The sequence below is a fragment of the Harpia harpyja genome, chromosome 20, assembly GCF_026419915.1.
Source record: "Harpia harpyja isolate bHarHar1 chromosome 20, bHarHar1 primary haplotype, whole genome shotgun sequence".
NCBI classification, from domain to species: Eukaryota; Metazoa; Chordata; class Aves; order Accipitriformes; family Accipitridae; genus Harpia; species Harpia harpyja.
The window spans coordinates 7,562,075-7,584,797 of NC_068959.1; the positions used below are offsets into that span (position 1 = coordinate 7,562,075).

The window sequence follows — 22,723 nt, forward strand, 5'->3', positions numbered from 1 at the left end:
AATGCACTGTTGTCTGTCCAGTCTCTGTTGGCTTTGGGTTTTTTGCATCATCCTTCCCTTGTTAGTAAATGACCTACAACATCCATAAAATTTTCTGAAACAAATCGGGGATTAGCCTAGCTCAGGGAGCATCTGGATCAGCAGTGATGTGCACTGGGCGGTGAGAAGATGCTAGGAGCTGTCTTTCTGATGCATTGGTTGCCCAGGGAAGTGGTTGAGTCACCATCCCTGGAGGTATTTAAAAGATGTGTAGATGTGGCAGTGTTAGGTTTACAGTTGGACTTGATGATCTTAAAGGTCTTTTCCAACCTAAATGATCCTATGATTTGTGTCCTTGGCCTGGTTTAAAACTCTGACTAAGCTTGATATGTGGATCCAGCCCCCCTTTTTTGTGCTGATTCTTGGGTCTTGTCGTGGTTTAACCCCAGCCAGCAACTAAGCACCATGTAGCTGCTCGCTCACTTCCTCCCATCCAGTGGGATGGGGGAGAGAATTTGGGGGGGGGGGGGAAAGTAAAACTCATGGGATGAGATAAAGACAGTTTAATAGGACAGAAAGGAAGAAAATAATAACGATAATAATAAAATGACAATAATAAAAGGATTGGAATATACGAAACAAGTGATGCACAATGCAATTGTTCACTGCTTGCTGACCGATGCCCCGTTAGTTCCCGAGCAGCGATCTGCCCTCCCCAAGTCAACTCCCCCCAGTTTATGTACTGGGCATGATGTCACATGGTATGGAATACCCCTTTGGCCAGTTTGGGTCAGCTGTCCTGGCTGTGTCCCCTCCCAACTTCTCGTGCCCCTCCAGCCTTCTTCCTGGCTGGGCATGAGAAGCTGAAAAATCCTTGACTTAGTCTAAGCACTACTTAACACACTGATGTTTTCAGTTGTTGCTATCAACATTCTTCTCATACTGAACCCCAAATGTAACACTATGCTAGCTACTAGAGAGAAAACTAACTCTATCCCAGTTGAAACCAGGACAGGTGTCTAATCAGGACTGAACCTGCACTGTATTTTCTCTTCAGTGAGAGTATTAATAAAGTCTCCCTTCTCCCTCGCCTCCAGTCCTAGTGGGACAAGTCAGATTCTGGTATCTTTGATATTCTTCTCTCCTTTTCAAATGTGGTTTAAATTATCCAAAAGAATTTAAGAGGGATTACTAATCTACATGTGCTCAGCCACTGGCTTCACTAGGAAGCTGGGCTAAAAATATATGCCAGTTTACTTGCTTAGCTGAGACCTTGGCTTATACCTGTGACTCTGCTGTGTGGTTATTTAAATGAAAATGTCCTGCTCTTGCTTTCTAGGCCCTCCATCCTTCTACTCTTACTGATACTGTTGACCTGGGTTCCTTGTGTGCTCCTCTGCACTCTACCGAGGTGCAAAACTTGACTTCTCTAGTGGCTCTGATCACAGCCTTGTCCCACCAATGGGATGGTCCCTCCAGTCCTGTCTGGTAAGTCTCTTCCCTTTCAGATTCAAATCCTTCTTAAAAAGTCATAATACCTATGAAAATAGATAGGTAGATCCCAGGGAAATCCACTTTGGAAATGGTAAAACAAAATGTTTTTCACTTGTTCAACCTTTTCTTCATCGAATTGAAGGGAAAAAACAGAGTAAAAGAATTTTTAGCTTCTTGTGTGTAAAGCTTGAAACAAGCTGAGTTGCCTAACTTCAGCGCATTAAAAGTGCAGACTAAAGCTCTAAAGAGCTTGATTAAAATCTAGTGACATTACTCAGTTTGTGTTAAAGATCAAAGCAAACATGTGTATTGCTTGCAAAGCACCCTGTTCCGCTGGCACCACTGGCGAAGCAGCAGTGAGCGCTGCCCTGGTGCAATATCTGGAGGAGTCCTGGATGGTCAGGGCTGGCTGAAATGATGGTCACCTCCCTCCCTTATGTTTTTTCATAAGGGCCACCTCAGACGGTCACCCAGCAAAGAGCACATAGGCTTTTGACTGGAGACAATTCCTTCTTAGTGTTGGATGTACAAATACTGACTTGCTAAGTAAGGAGAATGTTATGTGCTGCTTGTCTGAGGTCAGTGTTTGGTTTCAGCACATTTCCTGTATGTGTGATGTCCAAAGCTGTAGAGAGCTACTAATGTGAATTGTCAGGGCAGCTGCTATTGAGCTCATATGGCTGTCATAACTCCACGTAAACTGCATTCAAATATGCCAAACTGTCAGCATTAAAGAACACTCTGGGCCACCTCTCAGAGGATGGTTTAGGGGGTATCTGAGAAGCTGCTGGTTTTGCCCCGCTAATTTTTGAAGATGAGAGTTTTTTTAAAAACTCTCAGCAACATCTGGAACTCTCTCACATGCAGCTGAAGTGGGAAAGTTATTAACCTTGAGTGAGCAGAATTTGCTTTTTAAAAAATGAATCAAAAAAGCATGTTTTGATACATTAAAAAATGCATGTCATAAAACTGCTGTTTCTGTGCCTGCCAAAGCCAAGAACTGTTCAGGCGTGGGAAAGAGCAAAGAAAAAAACCAATAAAAACTATCCAAGCCTAAAGGAGATGAAAGACAGCCACCTGGGATGCCCATGAAACAACTGGTTTTAATCCCCTGCTATTGCTACATGTTTCCTTAGAAAGGGAATTTACAGATAAAGATTGCATGAATAATGTGCTTGGTCACTGTTTGTAACCCTCAGCTTGGGGCCAAAGGCTCTCTTTACAGGCAAGAAATAGTGCCTTCTTGTAGATAGCAGGAATTTTCTTGCAGCTCCTCTGCAGATCTGCTAGTGTTTTAGTGAAGGAATGTTGGCCTCCAGTTTTACAGAAAGGAGGCAATGATCGCAGACAAACATGCATGAGGAGGTAGTGCAATGGACTTGGGAACTGCTTAGTCTTCAGAAAAATGTAACTGAGAGAAATTTGTAACTGATCGGAAAGACTAGAAAGAGTTTGGAAATGGTTGCACCAGCTTTGTACTGCTGAGATAAAGTTTGCAATACAGCAGGCTTATGAAAACCTTCAGGATTACAGCATTTGTCCTTATGCAGCAGTATGAGAGTTTGGATGGCGGCCAGGATGCCATCTGCAAGTGTCCAACAAAAGTCCCAAACACTTTGTAGAATAGATATTGCTCTCTCCCCACTCCCCAACAACAGTTCCAGCCAAGTGGGAATGGAGGAATTTTATAAGATTAGCAGGCTACAGGCTACAAGCAGAGAGCTAACCTTGTCTGTCTTCAAAGCCAGGGGTATAATCTCTAAATTAAATTTACATGATTTATCACATCTAGGAAGACTGGTGAAACAACCAGAAAAACTGGAGGAGAAGGGAGGCAAGATGGACTGGAGGGTTTTTCTCTCATCAGTGGTGAAATGCACAACTCAAACCACTGAAATAGGATTAGCACTGGGTCCCCAAACCAAATTGTTCCGAAACTCAGAGGTGTTTAATGTATTACTATCAAAATGCAATATCTCAGGACAGCGACCCATCTGTTATCATGGATGAATCAGATGGAAAGTGCATTAGAAGCTGGAATTTGTCCCCACTGGGAGAACTGCACTGAGTCATGGTGATGTATGGGATCTGTGCAAAGCGAAGAGAGAAAATATTCTCCTTATGATTTATGTATTGCATAATCACCACCATTTTCCACAGTATTTCTATTCTGTTGGCTGCAGACAACAGCAAAGAGAGATTCCCCCTGGCTCCTTTGCAGCCTGATTATACTGGGGTTTTAGTGGTGGAGGAGCTCTGTTAGGATGGTGGAAATGTGTTTGAAAAGCAAGGAGAAACTAATTTGAAAGACAAAGGCCAACAGAAGCTGACCTAAAAGAAGAAATAGCAGATTTGATGAATTTTGTTCATTTGATGCCTATAATGTATAAAGTTGATACATAGAAAGATGGTTTGGTTAAGCGTCACATGTATGTTGCTTCTTCACAGCCAGCTTTCATGGCATCCCATAAAAGGCACAGTGCAAATGTAAATCCACGGAGAACTAACAGGGAATTTGGGCTGTGCAAGACCAGGCTGCTTTTGGAACAGCGTGGATCTACAGCCAGGTTTAGTCCATGAGTCACAGAGAGCTAAAGCCACATTTATGTCTGTATAGCTAAAATAAGAACTAGACCCGGGACAGTTGAGTAAAACCAGTTTCCAGTAATGACAAATTCATAGGATATGGGAAAGCCTGAAAACACTTTATCCTTTGCTCCCAGCGTGGTGCTGTCTAGTGGCAAAGTAGAGAGAGAATTTCTTCTCACTGACTCTGGACCCTGAAGCATGATGGTGATATGCTTTTCCTTTCTGCAACTGCTGAGCCTTTGGTGCTCACAACAAAACTCACCCTGTGTTTCCTTCTGTGATCCCCTACACCATCACTTTCCACTGCTACTTAGCTATAGAGGCAGCTTACCTTCATCCAGCTATATGCCTCTGATTTTACTTTCCTGATTCTTAAGTAACATCTACAGCTAAGACAGGAATAAAGCCACATCCTGAAACTTACCCCACACATCTTGCAAAGGGAGTGATTAAAACTTTCTTATTATCCCTAGGAAATCTGGGTACCTCCTAAGAAGAGCAATGAAATGGTTTCCCCTGTTAACTGCTGGGAGCTTCTTAGGAATCCTATCATATTTCATTTTTATTATCTGTTACTAGAACTACCCAGGTGGCATATTGAAGAACACTTGTCAAAAAATGTAGCATTGTTCTTTTATCAGGAATAAATGAAATTTATCTCATAACCTAATCACTCCTTCTGAAATTACTATAGATCTAGGCAAAGAGGAATCGAAGATAATGTATTTTCTTCACTTATTGCATTAACATTCATCATCTTTCCTTGTATTTTTCCATCTTTTTTCAGTAAAACCCCCAGGTATTTAAAGGCTAGTAAAGACCATCTTGGTTTGTTTTGCTTTGTTTTGTTTTTGCTGAGTTTTGCTGGTTAGCTGAAGTTGGCATGTGGCCAGCCTCACATCCATACAGTCTCTCTTAAAACTTGTTGGTGGAGTGCCGCTCCAAGGAGACACCTCATTAAATTAATGTTGGCAAATGTTTGTCACCTTCTCAGGAGCTCTGCAGTGATTAAAGTTGGGATTTTCCTCACCTAACTTCATCTCTCTGAGCACGTTTGAGGCAGTTCACAGGTAGCCAGGATTACTTGCCCTCTAATATGTCTTCCTCTCTTTCTGCTGTTGAGGGAGACTGGATGACAAGCCTAGGTTACATACTTCGGTTTTTTTATGCTTAAAATGAGATGAATACTGTCCTCCAATTCCTTCAAAGCTCTATTTACTTGATATTTTTTCTTCCGTGGCTGCCTCTGGCAAGAGGCTGTTCAGATCAGTTCTCCCCTGCAGGAAGAGATTCTTGCTCAATTCCTCCAAGGCTTGACCTTTCCCGAGCTTTTTCATTTATGCCACCTGCTTTCCACATTTGACATAGCCCTAAATAGTTTCGTACCATCTCATGAATTCTCTTTAGTGTTATGTTTTACCTCAGTTACCTCTGAGTCTCCTCTCTCCCAACAAATACAGGTCATGTTTGCCCAACACTTTCATGTGAGGTGCTAAGCTGCTGAATCAATCTTGTACTGCCTAAACTCATTCCTCTCAGCATCATCTTTGGGGCAAAGCTATTGCTTGTTCAGAGTGTGAGAGTGAGGGAGAGGAAGGACACAAAGGAATTCTTTTTCCTTGGCTGAGGCACTCATGCTGGAAGAGCCTTGGTGCAGCTGAGTGTCTCCAGAGATGCAAGGAAGTTGCTGAAGGCAGTACAGTAGCTCCATGAAGGGGGTTTGTGCCAAGATTTATACATTGGGAAGTTCTGGAAAAATGGAATGGATTCATTGTTCTCTATTTTTTTCCCCAAAATAAACTTTTGGGAACCTCAGGCACACTGGAAAGGAGCTTGGAGTGTTGGAGAGCAGCTTCCAGGCCACATACACATCCTTTCCTCTTCTATACTTCTTTTCCTGTCCAGTTACCCTGAAATTCACTTTCCTATTGCCAGGGTTGTTTCTTTAGCTTGGAAATCAGAATACTGTGGAGGGAAAGGCCATAAAAGCAGACCATGGCTCAACATTACGTGAATGGCACTGTAATAATATGCACTATAGTTTGTCCAGTTTGGGGCTGGCTTGGCTTTGCATAATCACTTATCCAGCACTGTATATTTGCATAAAGTGGAGCACCTTGATCACAATCTCCGTTTACTGCTTGCTGAAAAGTAATCCTGTGCCTCTACATCCTCTGTGGAGCTTTTAGCTTAGGTACACACTGAGCCTTGGGATGGCAGTGTAAGGAAAGTTGATATGAAAGGGGTAAAGAGTTTTTTTTGGATGAAAGGGACTGATGAAGAAATTGGGGAGAGGAGAAGCTGATGAACATCCTGGGCTTGCACAGATGCATAGAGAGAAATTAGTCTTCCCATTGGTATGAGGAACGGGGTAGGCCCTTATCCGCTGTAAACTTCACCTAGAACATCACTGATGTGGAAGAACAACTTTCAGGAAGCCGGTGAATGAATGACTTATCACAAGGTAGTTTTGACCCTTGCCAGGGTCTTATTAAACACCTTCTTTATGGCTGACTGTGCATAACGTTGAGAGGCTGGTCACAAGGCATTGATATACATTTTTCCCATCTTACTCACCCTTACCTGAGCCATAGTGAGAGAGTTTCAGTCTTTGAAAACATATTAGGGAAAGCCCGAGAGGAAAGGAAATATGCAATCAGAAAGATGGTGTGCTCTGCTAGTGCAGTGTGGGCTAGGTGGCTTGTGCCAATTAACAGAAATTATTTATTTGGATTCTGTTTTATTTACTTATGGGGCTGATGCAGCTGTGGAGAGTCTGCTGGTCCCTCACCAGCAATGCATCTGTATGTAGACAAGCTCTGGTTAGTTCCCATAGAGAGAAGTAAAATACAAGTTTTTAATTGGGGGAGTCATTAGCTGCCGCTCCCCAGGGACAAGAGAGATTCCCTACTCCTTGGAAACTTTGCATCAAAACCCAATGTCTCACACCTCGGGTTCAGTCCACCAAACTTTGGTCCTGAAGCATCTATGTTGGCCTCCGAACAACCTCCCCTTTCAGTCTGGAGAGTGTGAAAGGCACCTGCACAGGGCTGAGACCTCAATGGAGTGAATCGTCCTTTGGAGACATCTCTCTGCCCTAGTGAGGGCCCAGGGCACCTAGTTACTATTTCTAATTTCAGCAACCTGGTTAAATGCCTCCAGTCCTGTGGGGTGAAGCTGTGTCTGGTCTGCCAGTTAAACTGTCTCTTACTGGCATGGACGGGAAGAGAGGGAACCTTATAATTTCCTTCTCAAGAGGGAGGTGTCCTTTGTCCTATGTTACCAAAGCGACAGCACCCTTTGTACCGTAAGGGCTTTAACTTCATGGTGGGAAAGTAAGAAAACACCAGATTTTGTCTAAAGGAAAGCTTTGAATCTGCCAAATACTTGTGAGGCAACAAAACTTGTAAAGAGCCTCGAATGGGGCTGATTTACAACTGCGCTTTGTGGGTGTAATTTTCTCTGCTTACTGGTCCTAAGCTTTATTTGCTTTGAGAGAATACCACTGTGCGTGTTTCAGTGTGACATTTACAGTTTTCCTCATGCAAATTGGCCCAGCAGCAGCCCAGGGACAGCAGACCATGAACTTATAAGGGTTGGCATGGAGAGTGTGCAGTGAGGTCAATACGGGGGGTGTGATTTCTGCTCCCTGCAAGGAGGGAACTGGATCAGTTGCTGTGGAAGGATGCTCTGGAGAGCTGATGTAGAATTACTTTCTTTTTGCTATAGTTGCCCTTTTTCTCAGCAAAATCAAACTAGTATTTTAGGGCCATGCTGCCCAGTTTCAAGCCTCGAGGCATTTTTTTTTTCACTGAATGATGCTATTTAGTTTATTTATTTGTCTGTTAGGCTATTTTTAAGAAAAGTTGTGAGAATATAAATTGCTCCTCCCTACTTCTTCCCCAGACCCTTTCACAAATTTGAAAATCATCTGATATAATTTTGTCTAAAAGAAGAAAGGAAGAGAAAACTCATTTTGGAGCAAAATTTGAATGTCTATCTAGAAACAAAATATTTTGGAAGGAGTAAAAATAAGGTTCTATAATCGGAATTGATTTTTAAGGTTCACCATAGAGTTTGCTCTCAAGTCCCCATGGCAGTGCAGGGAAAGAAGATGCAAAGTAGGAATAATGATACAATGGTATCGGGTACTGTAGAACCTGGTGGGTGGCTGTGGTGGTATTCTAAGCAACAAAGGCATGATGTGACTGCATGGTGCAGCGTAAGGTGAGATACTGCAATTGTCTGAAGAGGTGGAGATATGAGTTCTGCTAATATCTTGGCGTAAGGTAAACTATGCAGCAAGAGCTGGTACAGCCTTTGCATTTGGCTAGATATGGCACTGATTTATATCAGGAAGGAGTTTCATGCAGCGGGGGTACTGTAGGGAGACAGTTGCTTGTGATTTACTCACTGCCAAACTCGCTTTGAGTTTTATTTTTAAAAATCCTGTGTAGTCTTTTTTTCCTGCCTCCCTCTCCTGCACTGAGCAGCACTAAATACTGTTTGCCACTGAGGACATTTAAACTAATTTTCCAAAAGTGCTGATGAAGCAAGACACACTTTTATTGCTGTCATAATATCTCTCAAGCTTGCTTCCTTGATTGCGTTTGTAAAACACCGACCTTAATAAGTTCAAACCCCAAGGAACGGATGGTGCAGACGGTAGCCCCTGAATGACAGCCCATCTGCTTTCGTGTCTTGCAGGCCAAAATGACTTCATTACACGGCAGTATTAAGCTGAGTGCAGAGGCTGGCAGGAATGCTCAGCTTTGCTGTATCTACCGCTATGCTCTTGCCCCATTTGATCCCATGGTGCGTGCCAAGGTAATTGGCACGCAAGTTCTGTTCCTCCTGCTGGGAGACTCTCATTACGCAGCATGTTTCCTGCAAGCGGGGAAACATGCGCTTCGCATGTCAGCATATTTACACGCTGGTGTAGGACAGAGCTGGACGGCTGCCTTCTGACAAAGGGTACGCAGAGGTAGCTACAAATTTTAGACAGCAAGAAAAGAAGGGGGGGCAGGGCATGGTGAACAGACTGCTGAATGCAAGGAGACTGCTCTTCCTGAAGCCCGTCTTTACCTGCCTAGGAAGCTTTAAAAAGACTTCTCAGCTAGATGCCCTAGGTGCTATAACAAGCAAAAGCTGGAAGTTTGGGCACCCCACTCTGGAGCCAGTAATCGTACACCACGAGTCTGGAAGACTCCTGAGGCATGTAGGTCAACATCCGCATGTCACCCAACAGTGAATGCACACGCGTCCTGGTATTCAGCAGTCCAGGCTGCCAGTGGCTCGAAACAGCCAGCTCGTCCCCACCCAAAGCAGTCCAAATCAGGACTGTTGGATCTGTCTCTTCTGAAGAGGTGGCAATTCTGTAGTCAGGCTTGAAACTATAGCGTTTGGTCTACTGTCACAGGCAAGAGAGAGATTTCTCTTCCCTTAGGTGAAAAGGGTTTGAGCCAAGTTCTCAGTGTACTTTGATCTCCCGTTCAAGTCTGCAAATACACCTCAGCTCCAGCCTGTGGCATCTGCAAGCCTAAGCCAGTCTGCAGCTCCATTACTGTCTTCTGGGTTTGACCTGCAGGTAACGGTGCTTCTGACTTCTTTGGCTCTCCTGAAATTATAGTCTGTTTATTCCGAAATTCACCTCCTTCTCCCTCTTCCACCCTGGATGCCTCTTGCCCTCTCAGTCCTGCCGTTGCACCTATCTCCCATTCAAAACCTTCTCTGGAAGCAGAGATCCCTCTGACCAGGCTGCTGGAGGGGTTCATCTCGGTCTCAGCTGCAGCAGCCTCCCTGTGCACATGTACAATGGCAGCACACTCTCCACAGCCAGAGGCCCTGCTATTTCAGTCCTGGTCTTGGTCTGGGAGGACTGTGCTGGCACATTATGTTGTAATTCTGTAATAATGATAAAAGGCTGGGTGTGCACGGAGCTGCGTATGCTTATAGCTGACGTAACAGTAGCTAATTAATTTTCCCAGCATTGTGATTCACTGGGGCAGCATTTTCTCCATCTGTGGCTAAAACCCTCTCCAAAGCTTTGTTCTGTCAAATTTACTGACATGGGATGATATCAGACACATGAGTTCTTACCCTGTGCTTACACCCTTGTCCTGGTTTCAGGACGCTTCAACACTTGCTTTCTTTAATTCAGACCCCTCTAAATATCTCCTGGCCCATAAGCCATTTTCAGCTAGTGTCCTGGTTTCGGTTTTGGATTCAGTATGAGAAGAATGTTGATAACACACTGATGTTTTCAGTTGTTGCTAAGTAGTGCTTAGACTAAGTCAAGGATTTTTTGGCTTCTCATGCCCAGCCAGGAAGAAGGCTGGAGGGGCACAAGAAGTTGGCACAGGACACAGCCAGGACAGCTGACCCAAACTGGCCAAAGGGGTATTCCATACCAGGCAACGTCATGCCTAGTATATAAACTGGGGGGAGTTGACTGGGGGAGGGCAGATCGCTGCTCGGGAACTAACTGGGCATCGGTGGGTGAGTGGTGAGCAATTGCATTGTGCATCACTTGCTTTGTATATTCTAATCCTTTTATTATTATTGTCACTTTTTATTGTTATTATTATCATTATTAGTTTCTTCCTTTCTGTTCTAGTAAACTGTTCTTATCTCAACCCAGGAGTTTTATCTTTTTTTCTGATGCTTTCCCCCATCCCACTGGGTGGGAGGGGAGTGAGTGAGCAGCTGCATGGTGCTCAGTTGCTGGCTTGGGTTAAACCATGACAACCCTCTAATTGCTCCTTCCTGTTCCTTGGTATACTTTTTGGGTCCAAATGAATATAGACTTTACCTCTGAATGAAAAGAATTGACTCTGCTAAGTCTTGCTGAGGTTTTTGTGTGAAATATTTCCTGGCTTACGTGCTGCCTTTCCCTCTTGCTGCATCTTGGTTAGGATGTTGTGCCTACAAATCATATCGTGGTGAGAATCAGACTGGGTACTAGGTCCTGTTGGGGAAACAGTAGCTTGGGAAAGTGATTGGAGCTTTTTGGCAATTTGCTTTCAAATGTCTTGGCAACAGGAGTAATCTGGATCTAATGAAATAGATGTAGAGGAGAGAGGACGTCATCTCTCAGGCCAGAAAAGGAAGCTTATGTCATTTACTCCACACTGGCTTTAAGACAATCCAGTTGTCCCAGAGCAGAAAATCCTGTGGGTTTCTTCTCCCTTCTCTTTCTTTGATGTTGGCACTCACTTGGGAAACATGGGCTGCTAGAGGTGTTGAGGTATATCTGAGCTCTTGGGCTGAGTGGGGCTCTGCTGGGGCTGAATAAGTAAGGATAAAAAAAACCCAGTGGCACAGACCATCTGTCTTTGCCACTGAAAAAACAGCAAGACAGTAAAAACCATGTATTTGTTTGCAGAGTCATTGCACTATTTTTATGTGACTTGTTGTGTGAAGTACTTTAAGGTGCCTCTAGATGCCTTAACATCTGGTTCTTCCCTGGTGTGACTCACTTTCTCCTCTTGTGCTACATGCAGCAAGGTGCCAAACATCTACACCTTGCAGCAATAGCTGTCAACATGAGCAATCCCCACCCTTTGAAGGAGAGGGAGCAGTGGGTGGCCTGTCTGAACTTTCTGCAACCTCCCCAGAGCCCAACTGGTGCACTGTTTCCAATCTTATTTGGCTAAGGAAGCACAGGTTTAATGTTTTTCACTTGTCAATATTCTCATCCAGCTTTTTTTTTATTGTGCTCACATTATTGCTTTCTCCATTGCACTTGTTTTATTTTTGCTTCTCTTGATTTCCACCTCTGCTCCTTTGTGGCACAACCTTTCCACATCTTTGGTTCATGGCCCCTGTTCTGTGTGTTTGATACAGTTTTAAGAAGCTTTGTAGTTTCTTTTCCCTCCTTAGTCCCTCTAGAATTGATATCACTCAGTCAGGTCATAATTTTTTTCCTCCTATGTATTCGAGCTCCACTTTTCTATCTTGCTCTTGTAGCTAAGGTCTCTCAGTCCCAGACTAACTCGCTGCCTCCTTGTCACAGCTTCTGCATGTCTTTGTAATGATCCTTTGTTAGACTGCTGTCAGCAGCTAAATGCATTTTCAAATATTCTCCCTCTCTGCTGTTGCTAAAGCTTTGTTGGTGAATTCAACCTCATGCCCTGGATCTCTGAGCAAGGAGAACAAGGACGTTCTCATCCCTGTCTCTGACCCAAGGGAAATGGCTTGGTGAGAAATGGAGATGCAAATTAGGCACTGATTTCTCCAGTGTCAGTGCCATGATCATGAGATAGTCTCTGCTGCTGCATTGGATATTGCTTTGGAATGAGGCAAGAGCCACAGGAGATGCTCATTTACTGTATTTTGGTTTGCGCCCTTCGCCTCTTGTCCTGACTCTGGGCACTGCTGAGAAGAGTTTGGCCCTGTCATCTTTACCATCATCCCCATCAGGTATTGATACGCATTGATAAGGTCTCCCTGAGTGTTCTCTTCTCCAGGCTAAACAATCCCAGCTCTCTCAGCCTTTCCTTGTACATCAGGTGCTCCAATCCCTTAATCTTCTTCATGGCCCTTTGCTGGACTCCTTCCAATATGTCCATGTCTCTCTTGTTCTGGCTAGCCCAGCACTGGACACAGGACTTCAGATGTTTCTCGCCAGTGCTGAGTAGAAGGAAAGCGACCACATGTCCCTTGACCTGCTGGCAATCCTCTGCCTAGCACAGCCTATGGTGCTGCTGGCCTGCTTTGCTATGGCAGCACATTGCTGCCTCATATTCAACTTGTCCACCAGGACAGTGATGTGCACCGCATGCTTCAGTGTCTTTCCATTTAATTTGTGTCATTAGTGTTTCTTCTGGCTGCTGGAGTAATTTTTGTTTGTATTAGAGCATTCCAGTTTGTACTGAGTATTATCAGATTGCAATTTGATACAAAATGGGCAAAAGCTGATTGAAGGTCCAAGGCAATTCTCTCCCTCATCATCTTCCAGAATAAGCACTGCTGTTGTAAGCTCCAAAACCACCTGTGAATGAAAGAATGTTCTTAAATTCTTGGATGACTTCCAGCATCTATCTGTGGGGAGGATAATCTTTCTGTGAAGAAAGGATGGAAGCCTGTGTGTATATACAAGGGTGACATTAAACTGAGCTACCCTTCCACTCACGTTTGTTAATAATCCATTGCATATGTTTCGGAGGCTTAAAGGCCCAGTGTGAATTTTTTCTGGGGAAGAAGAGCCTTGTACAATACAGTTTTCTGGGCCCTAGAGACGAGCAAATCTTCCTCAAATATTTTGAATCATTGATGGATATTTTTTCCCAGCTTTAATCAAGCCTGTCATACCAGCCTCATTTTCACCCAGGTGACTGTTTCTTGTGGCAGGAGGATGAGAGAGTGGCACATTCGCATCAGAACGGAGATGTCCCAGCACCGCTGGGAGTCCCCAGGGCTTGCCTGGGAGTAACTTGGATGCTCTGCACAGTGATAGGATCATAGGAGAGTCTGCCTCTGAAGTAGCAAAAAGGGCTTCCCAAGCTCCTTCAGAGACTGTTCATTCAGATTTCCACATCGAATGTGGCAATCATTTCCCTGAGCAAAATTTCAGAGAATTGCAGCACAATCCCTTGTCTCTCCTGTTGTCATTGATAACTGGCTGTGCAGCAGATATGGAAAAGACTGCCCAGCCTTTTTCCTCTGCCTGTAGCAATCCTCAGGAGCTCTCATATCCCCCTTTCCAGCACCACCAGAAAAAGCCTGTGTTGCTCTCAAATGAAAAAATCCCACCCAGCAACATAGAAGTTTCTTTGCTGTGGAGGGTCAGCAGTAGGTGGATTACACCCTGAAAATCCCCTGGCAGTTCTTGGAAAATAGGATTTAGATCTTTCTATAAAGGCAACTTTTATTAAGCAAACTGCTATCCAGTTGGCTCTCTGCAGTGCTGAGCTAGGTGAATTTAGGAAGCTTTTAGCCAGGAAATTGGAGGGACACGGTTATCTGTCACAGACTTAAAAATGCTGCCGGTGCCCCCAGGGATGATGCTTAGATACAGATGCAGGAAAAAAATCCATATGTAGTCAAAGCAGTGAGGAGAGGAGAGTGGTTACCAGGTGATAACATTTCCATTTAAAATCAAAAGGAGAGTCCCCAATTTATTGTGAGTTTCTTGGGTGATCAGCTAAGAGAACCCGAGGCCTTTAAACACTACAACTTTCTGTATTTACCTATATGGTGGTTTTGTTTTTGGTGATTGCTTTCCAAAAAGTTGACAGTAATGTATTGCTGGTGGGTTTAAGAACAAAATGGGCATCAGCCTTGTTTCTGAGGGCAAAAGTGAAGAAGGTATGGCCAATACTTTGAGAAAAACTATATGTGTGTGTGCATGAGCATTGCATGTTATAGAACAAATGCCTGTAGCTGAGATGCACATTGCTGCTCGGGAAGACATTGTGAACGTGGCCTTTGGGCTTAGTCTGGACTGATTGTATTCCTCAGGGTAACATAGAAAGCCTGAAGGTTGTTGTCTTCTGCCAGCTGTCAATAGCTTCAGAGGCCTAGCTGGAGACCTGACAACTGCGGTATGGCACACTTGACCCCTTTTGTGTGGTCATGTTTTCCTGCGCTAGCTACATAGATTATGGCATTAAGAGCTGCTGCACTGGCATAAATCTAATCAGAGATGCTCTTTTATGGTTGTGTTTCTGTAATGGAGCTGGGAGCTGCTTGCAAAGTTGAGTAGTAGTGATCTGGCCCTGGAAAGCTTGAATGTCATGGATAAAGTCAGCAGAGAGCTGAGACTTCCCCAGAACTGGAGCCGGAGTCCAGACAAAGACCATCTGAGGTCAGGGAGATAAATTTTAGTTGCAGGAATAAAATGGGCCCTTGCTCCTGACTAAACCTGATTTTTTTTTTTTTTTTTCTTTTTTCCTCTCCTCGTGGTATCTGGGTCTCTCTGTCCTTGTCCAGAGGGAAGGGTGATGTGGAGAGACGGGCGACCACTGATGTGCCTGCTTCACTGCACAGGCATGTGGGGCTGGTGAGGGCTAGTGGACAACACTGAGGCCATAGCAGCCTCGCAGTCACCTCCCTTCTGTGTAATGGGAGCAGACAGGGACCAAATGGGTCATAAACGTGCCCCTAAGCTGCCGGGGAGGTGCACCCTGTGATACACCCTGAGGGGTTTGTCCTCAGATCATCTGGACGGGGAGACCTGTTGGACATCTGACATGGAGTCAGGGAACGGCTTAGACAGACACGCTTGTATCTGGCTGCTGAGAAATGCCTTTGGGTCTCACAGCTCAGACACAGCCAGTGACACCCCTGCCTCCTCTCATCCTCATGGAGAGCCGTGGCTCAGCCTGTTTTGATTTCTCTGCTTGCCGTGCTGGACCCTGCTGCATAGCCCCCACGGCTCCCCCAGGCCATTACTGTTTGCAGTCAATAATTGCACATTAACATCCCCCGGCAGAGGTGCAGCGAGGCTGGATGTTGCCCTTAGTGTACAGAGAAGACGGGTAGAAGGTGATTTTTTGAGTTAATGAGACGTTTCAGAAACAAAGCCTTCTTAGCAAAGATAATATACCCCCCTCCTTCCTTTTCCCTCCCCTTCCCCCAGTGCTCCCTTATTCCTATTCCAGGTGCTTCTGCTTCTGGAAAGACATTTATCATTTCTCCATCTTCGATGGTAGATTCTTTATTTTTTTCCCCTCTCTTGCTCTCTCATTTTATCTTGCCCAAGGGGTCTGTGTTACCTTTTATTAGCTGACACTTCACTTCTGCAGATGGAAATGACACTAATGGAATGTGGCTGAGGCTTTATTACAGAAATGCTGTTCGCCCTGCACAAGCAAACCTCCAAATAATCCCGCAGGAAAGGAATAAACCTTGAAGGCAGGTGCAGGAGCTGCAGGTGAAAAAGAAGACTCTGTCTCTGCCTGGCTGGCACTCCTGTCATTGCCCCAGCTTCTTGCCTAAAAGCTGTGCCAGTAAAATAACTGTTAAGGATGGTGGATGCTGTTCTGGAAGCTTTGGTGTTGCTTCTGTGAGTGAGCACAGGGCTTTCAAGCCAAAGGAATGCCTCGCCAAATACGGTTGTGCTAACCCAAGCTGACAGGCATGGGGTTTTTTTGCTTTTCCTGAACATGAAAACCCATCCGTGACATACTGAGATATCCTGGTGATCTGGCCCCTTCTTTTCCTAACCTGAGCAAGGCCAGAGCATCCCTCTGCACTGTGAGAAGGAGATGTTAGCACTTGCAAAGGACTCCTGAGGAGCCACTCTTGAATCTTGTCCCTTGGCTGCTGTCAGCTTGAAACCCCAGGACATAATGATAACCAAATGATTGCAGACATAAAGTGCTAGAAGAGAGTCAGAGAATAAGCATCTGGGAAGGGAGGAGGGCAGCTGGCTGGGAAGACTCAGAGGATGTGAGGGAAGTGACATTCACTTAGCAGCAGCCTCTGTGGCTGTTTTTCTGTGTTATTGATGCTTGCTTTTCCCTCCCTCTTTTATTTTCGTGGTGTGTCTGTTACATCTATGGCTCATTAGGCAACAAGATGCTAATACTGTCTGTAAAGCTGCAGGATAGATACCCTCCCCCTCCTCTATTCTTGTCTGTGCCTTTTTTTTTTTTTATTAAATATCTATTTTAGCTTTGTTTTGTTTTGTTTCCCCTCCATGTCATCATCTTCCCCTGGCTCCCTTCATTCACAGTGTAGCTCAAAGCAGAAAAATTTCAAGAGTTGGAAACTTTCTTTGCTCTCTCTCCCTGCTGTAGGAATTCTTCCCACCTCTTAAACCAGTTAACCCTATTTTAAAAAACAGTTGGCGACATGTTGAGAGGTGTTACATTGGGGAATGATTCTAGCAGAAGTAGCCTGTGTATTGACCAGCTTGAATGGGCAAAGACCCAGATGAAGAGTTAGTTAACCCAGTGAACTAAAGACTCAAAGATGCCATGGAAACAGACACATTTATGTCAATCCACAGCAGAAAAGACAACATGGACAGTGTGTTTGTAGCTGGGGCTCCCTGTTCACTTGTTGGCTCCCAGCCTGGTTGGCTTTTGTACTGATATGAAAGAAGTTTTGTGGGAAGAAGAGTTTTGGGGCTGGCTCACCAAGGAAGCCGCCAGATCAAATGGGTGTTTCAGAGATCATCAAACACTGCTGTGCTTCACCTTCCCTGAAGATCCCTTCTCGCTGGCTGAGAGGCCGGTTCTGTACAGGAGCACAAGTCAAATGACTCCCTTGCTTTGAAAAAGAAAACGGGTGGGGAGATGACAGCAGCCTTCAAACATATGAACAGGAGCTGCAGAGAGGAATGTGGTAATCGTTCCTCATTTCTTCTAGGTACAGGACAATCAGAAATGGGCTGAAATGATAGCAAAGAATGTAGCAGTTAGTAGGAAAACTGGTATTGTGAGACTAGTGCTGGAACAGAGCATCCAACACAGCTGTGTTGCCATCCCTGCAAGTCCTTAATGCCAATTTGAAGAAGCATCTGTCACAGTATTGAGGCTTGTCTTGCGACAGTGCTGTGGGTGTTACTTTGCCTTCAGTGGTCTTTCTGGTTCTAGTCCAGAGGATGCTATGTAGGTTTTTATGAGGGAATCCTCCTAATGAGTACCTTATCGTGGAAGTAAGCCACCACCAAATATCCTCACCTTTACAATGACCCTGGTTCTTTCCGGTACAGCTACCACCCAATGGAGGAATTGCCTGTAGGTACATGTGTGCAGTCACCCACATACATCCATCATTTATGTGCCTTTGATCATAGATGAGAATTTTATTTATAGCACAACCTTTCTATCTTCCTTTACCAAAGCACTTAAGGGTGTTGCACATCATCATAATAAAACCCATTACAATAAAATACTACCTCTAGAACCTTTGAAAATGAAAGCCAGGCAGAGGAAGTCCAGAGAAGGTGGGAAAACACCAGAGCAGGAGGAGAGAATGGGCAGTTTACACGTTTGAGGTGCCAGAATGGCAGTATTGCAGCTAGAGCCTGGAGAGCATATAAAGGTCTTGAGACTCTTTGCAGAAACGGGGTGAGACAGAAGCAGACAATGCTTTGATAAAAGTGGAGGGGATGGCATGGATTAGTTAGCTGTATTAATGCACCTCATATCTGGGAACAGTTTGGCGGCATGGTTGGTTCTCAGAGAGAGACTGTACCTCTTCCCCAACCTCCTTCCCGCCTTTGTCCAGTAAATTCTTCCTTGTGAAAGGGGCTGGGGTGAGTTTGAGGAGGGAGCTTGCATCTTTTTTCATGCTCAAGAGCCCACCATGATAGAATTGGCTGCAGATCTGGGCTACGATGGTGCGGTGTATGAACAGGCAGGGACTAGACCTGGCCCAAACCGTCTTTCTCATCTTTCCCCGCTATTCTTTTTTCCTATTTTCCCCTTCCCCCTATTTCTTGAAATCTTTTGTGGGTGAAAGAAATCTTTTGTTTTCTGTTCTTAGAGCTATTCTTTGGTGTAGTTAAGGCTCTTTCGCACATCTCCCTAGAGTCAAAGTGTCTTTGTCCTTCTTGTTTAGGCTCAGAGACACACAGGCAGCTTAGTCTCCCTTGTCCTCTTCTGTTCTATCCAGATATATGTGTGCCCAAAGCCTAGCACTGTTCTCTTGATCATTTTGGGCAGACAAAGTTTGGCTGTCCTGTGGGAGGGCTGTATATCTACAACTGGACTCTACCCACAGCAGAGGCAATGCTTGTTCATTGTGCAGTCATGAAGAGACATCAGGGAATATGCTGACCTTGTTATAATTAATGGATAGCGGGGTAATGGTTCTGCGTGACGCATTAGATACAGAAATGGGATCCAACTCTTCTACATTTAGGGTAATTGAAATTCTGAGACGTTTATTATTTTGGGCACATTACAATAACTTGGGTCTTTAAATCTTAAATTAATTATTTCAGACATTTACAGGAAGAAAACAAGAGGCTGCAGAATAAGGGAGACTCAAGCAGTCCGTTGACAGGTCACCCTAAGGAAGGGCTTTACTATTATGTACTATTCCCTGTCTGAAGGCGAAAGAGAGACCTGGGGAACTAGTGCTGGATCAGCAAACCAAGGGTCTTTCTTAAGTGTTGGGGTGTGCTGGCCAAAGGCTCCTCAGTCAGTAAAATGTTCTGCAGGACCATGTCTGAGGAGAAGGTGCATCAAAAAAATATGTGGGCTGAGGGACCAGCCACTGTTCCTTGCCAGATCCCAGAGCTGTGACTCAGACAACTGCTCCAAAGTCTCTCTTGAGTGTGCACAGCTAGAGAAGAGCAGACCTCATGGGCCATGTGCTGGTAAAGGTGCTGGACTACAGCTGAGAGTTTTCCACAATTTAAACTGATACTGTTACCTGGCACGGGCCGTTTCCCCCTCTGTTCCCCTTTGCCAGAGATGTGAGACTCTTTTGGGGCAGGACCGTCCTTCACTGATGCTGACAGTGACGTTTGGGCTGTATCTGTTACAACGCCACGAGCAATCCCTGATGCGGCTGCTGCATCCCATGCACAGAGCACACAGCCTGGCTGATGCTTCTCCCCGAGCGCCTCGGAGGCCTCGCAGGGTTTACTCAGGTGAGCAGAGACAATTTTCTGTGAGAATCATTTTGCCAGTCAAGTACTCTGGACTGTAACAACCTGTCATTATGGGCCTCACCTGTTATTTGTCTATATAGCAGCTTGCACAATTAAGGGGATAGATACGTAATAACCAGTTAGCTAAGCAAAGGGCTAATAAAATCCATTTCCCTCAGCTGCCCTGTTATAGTGGTACCCCAGCCAGAGCTTTTGCTTCACAAACAAGGAACTACATTCATTTTCACTCTATCGTTTTGAAACAGGCAGACAAACAACTGCTTGCTTCAGCTGCCTCCTTCTCCCCCCACTCACGTGTGAGCACGGGAAGGGGTGGCACAGAGTGGTACAAAATAAAACAAATGGGTGCAGGGGAAAAAAAGAGAAATCCAGAGGAAATACAGAAGAGAGCTAGAAAACTTGAAATCCCTGTGAAAGTTATTTTTCAATGCTCTGCTTCATTCCCTGCCCTCTGAGCCTTCTAGTAAAAGATATCAGCTTCCCACAGTATATGGCTGCTGCTATTTTTTGATGTGATGACTTTTATGTCCCCACATGGAAAAGATCCACAGGCTTGAATGGAGACTGAGTGCTTTGCTGTTGAATTGTGGAACCCACTTGTAGATGATAATGAGAAGCATATTATTTCCTGATGCTGTTTAGGTTAGTTTCACTGCTGCTGTGGAGGAGGAGATGTTGGCTGGAGTTTTGGAGGCACCCCTATGCAGTGTCACTTTATTTCAGGTCCAGAGGGTCATAGGGCTATGCTGGTTGTGCCTCTGTTACATTCATGGGGATGGCCTGTAAGAGGTCAGGGAAATGGGGATGGATACAAGAAAGGAGAGAAAATAAATTAAAGAGCTATAGAAGAGACAGTATAGTGATATTTTCTCTTGACCTTCCCATAGTTTGCTAGGTACGGTGGACTCCTGATGAGAGTAAGTGTGCATTTTCTTGGGTGGGAGAAAAGTTAATGGTGGGAGCAGGGAGAGTTCAAATATCTAACTTTAGGGAGTGAAACAGTATGCCCAAGCCAGGAGCCCAGGCTTCAAGCGTAGTTGCACTGATCTTAAGAGATGTGTCTTTCTCCATTAGCTATAGAGGGAGACAAAGGTTATTATTGCTTATAACCCCTGAGTGCACAGAGAAGTCCTAGCAAAGTTTCCTATTTAACTTTTCTTTTGTCTGTCCCTTTTTTTCTTTCAATCCTTTAAAGTGTTATCAAGGGATTGTTTTATTCTCCTCTGGATGGTGTGTTTCATTTCTAATTAGATAGCTTCCTGCTTTCAGCTGCCACAGACCAGATTAAAAATCTCAGATTTGAAATGAAAGTGGTGGGAACAGGGGTGGTGCGCTGTCAGAGATGTGTGCTCACTGCCATTCAGGCTAGGTGGAAAAGTCAGAGGGAAAATAAATATAAATAACAGCATTGTGGTGTTCTTGACTGGCTGTGTGCAGGAGAGCGCCTTGGCCAGAGCCATTGGCACAGTGGTGTGACAAGAACAAGGTTTGCCTCTGCAGTTCCTTCCCACTTCATTCACATTTCATTCACAATTTCCAAGCAAGACTCCCAAATACTTCCTATACCCAAGATGTTCTGGTATTTCATAGTCAGTTTTGCCTCAAAACAAGATTGACAGTAATTTTAACTCTTCTGCAATGCTAGCTTCTATTAAATTGGTGTCATTATTCCTAAGGGCCAGTCTTGCTTTTTCTGCTCTGATAAAATCCTTGCTAAAGTCAGTGCATACATCCAAAATTTCCCAGGCACTTATTAAGCGATTTCTCTCAATAATATTTACAGATTTAGAAAAGGCAACAAAAAGTACTATTTCCTTTTAGCTGTAATCTGCCTCTTCCAAAGCACATGATAAGAAGTCAAGGACAAATAGACAGATAGTCTGAAGACTGGCTCAATCAGTGCATCTGTACTAAGTGTTCCCCCGCCTGCCTGGGAATGACAGTCCAATTTCATGAATCCGAAGTCCGACACCTCCCACTGGCGCTGCATCACTTGTTTCTTTCCTTTTGATTTCTCTTTGAAAATCCCAGTTCATTTCATGGTCAGAGAACCCCCTCCTCAGTCTCCTCTGTTCATCAGAGCACTTCATAACCTGGCATAAGATGAAAGGACTGTATAGATAATTTATGGGAAATCGGTAATTGAATCTTGGCTGTTCTCATAAATCATATCGCCTAGCTATCAAACAGCTGTGGTTAGCGTAACATATTCCAAAACCTGCATAACTGATGACTCCCTTGCAATAGTCCAGCACACATGACTGGTCACTGGCTTTTTCCTTCCTCCCAACAATGTTTTGAAGTTTCCAGTGAGGAAAGCTCAGCTCTCTGGTATCTGACCGGACTTGTAAACTGAATGGCCAAAGTCATTAAGGAAAAGATGCTGATAAAAGGAGAATGTAATCCAAGTTGATGGGTAAAAATGGATCCTTCATGCTCTTTCTTAAAGGGATTGGGAATGATAAAAGCACCTGTGGAGGGAAGCTTTATCTCTGAAACTGGTTTATGGATTGTGTTTATGCAATAGAGAAGTGCTTATGAAAACAGGACTGTTGTAAGGAAAGCTAGTTACACGCGGGCTCCTGCCAACAGCAAACACACCGCAACGTGCGTCACTTGCCTCAAGGCTCTTGCTGAAACCATCCTCTTAGCAAATCCTGAAAGCAGTTCCTCACCAGTTGTGGGCTGAGGTCAAGTGCCAGTGAAGTGCTTTAAATTGATTTCATCTGGGTCCTGATGGGCATCTGAACACTGGCCTCTGTAGAGGTAGCTCATGTGTGCCACGTGCTGTTTCCCTCTCCATCCCAGCCACTGCAGGAGCTCTGGTGAGCTACTGAGGCCAGCAAGGTTGACAAAACCGTGCCTGAATGTCCTGCACTGGGCTTTTTGATACTGTCCCCCTGGTTGCGATGCTGCTGTGAAAGTAACTGCTGACTTCACCTGCTTTGGGCTCTGGGGTTTATCCTGCAGGCCAGGTGGCCACACGCTGTCAGACAAACAAGCTGTTACAGCAAGAGCTTTTCTGCTCTTTGCTAGCAAGGGAGAAAAGAGTTTTTGTACCCTGGCTTACCCTCACTATACAGCCCA

At 44.7% G+C, this 22,723-nt stretch overlaps 1 long non-coding RNA gene across 1 annotated transcript in view; it reads left to right on the forward strand.

Moving 5' to 3' along the window:
• Positions 1-1,324: 1,324 nt before the first annotated feature.
• Positions 1,325-22,723, forward strand: part of LOC128134368 (uncharacterized) — a 124,239-nt gene continuing 102,840 nt past the window's right edge. The window contains exon 1 of the long non-coding RNA XR_008232726.1: positions 1,325-1,467. This is a non-coding gene — a long non-coding RNA (uncharacterized LOC128134368). The remainder of the gene's footprint in view (positions 1,468-22,723) is intronic.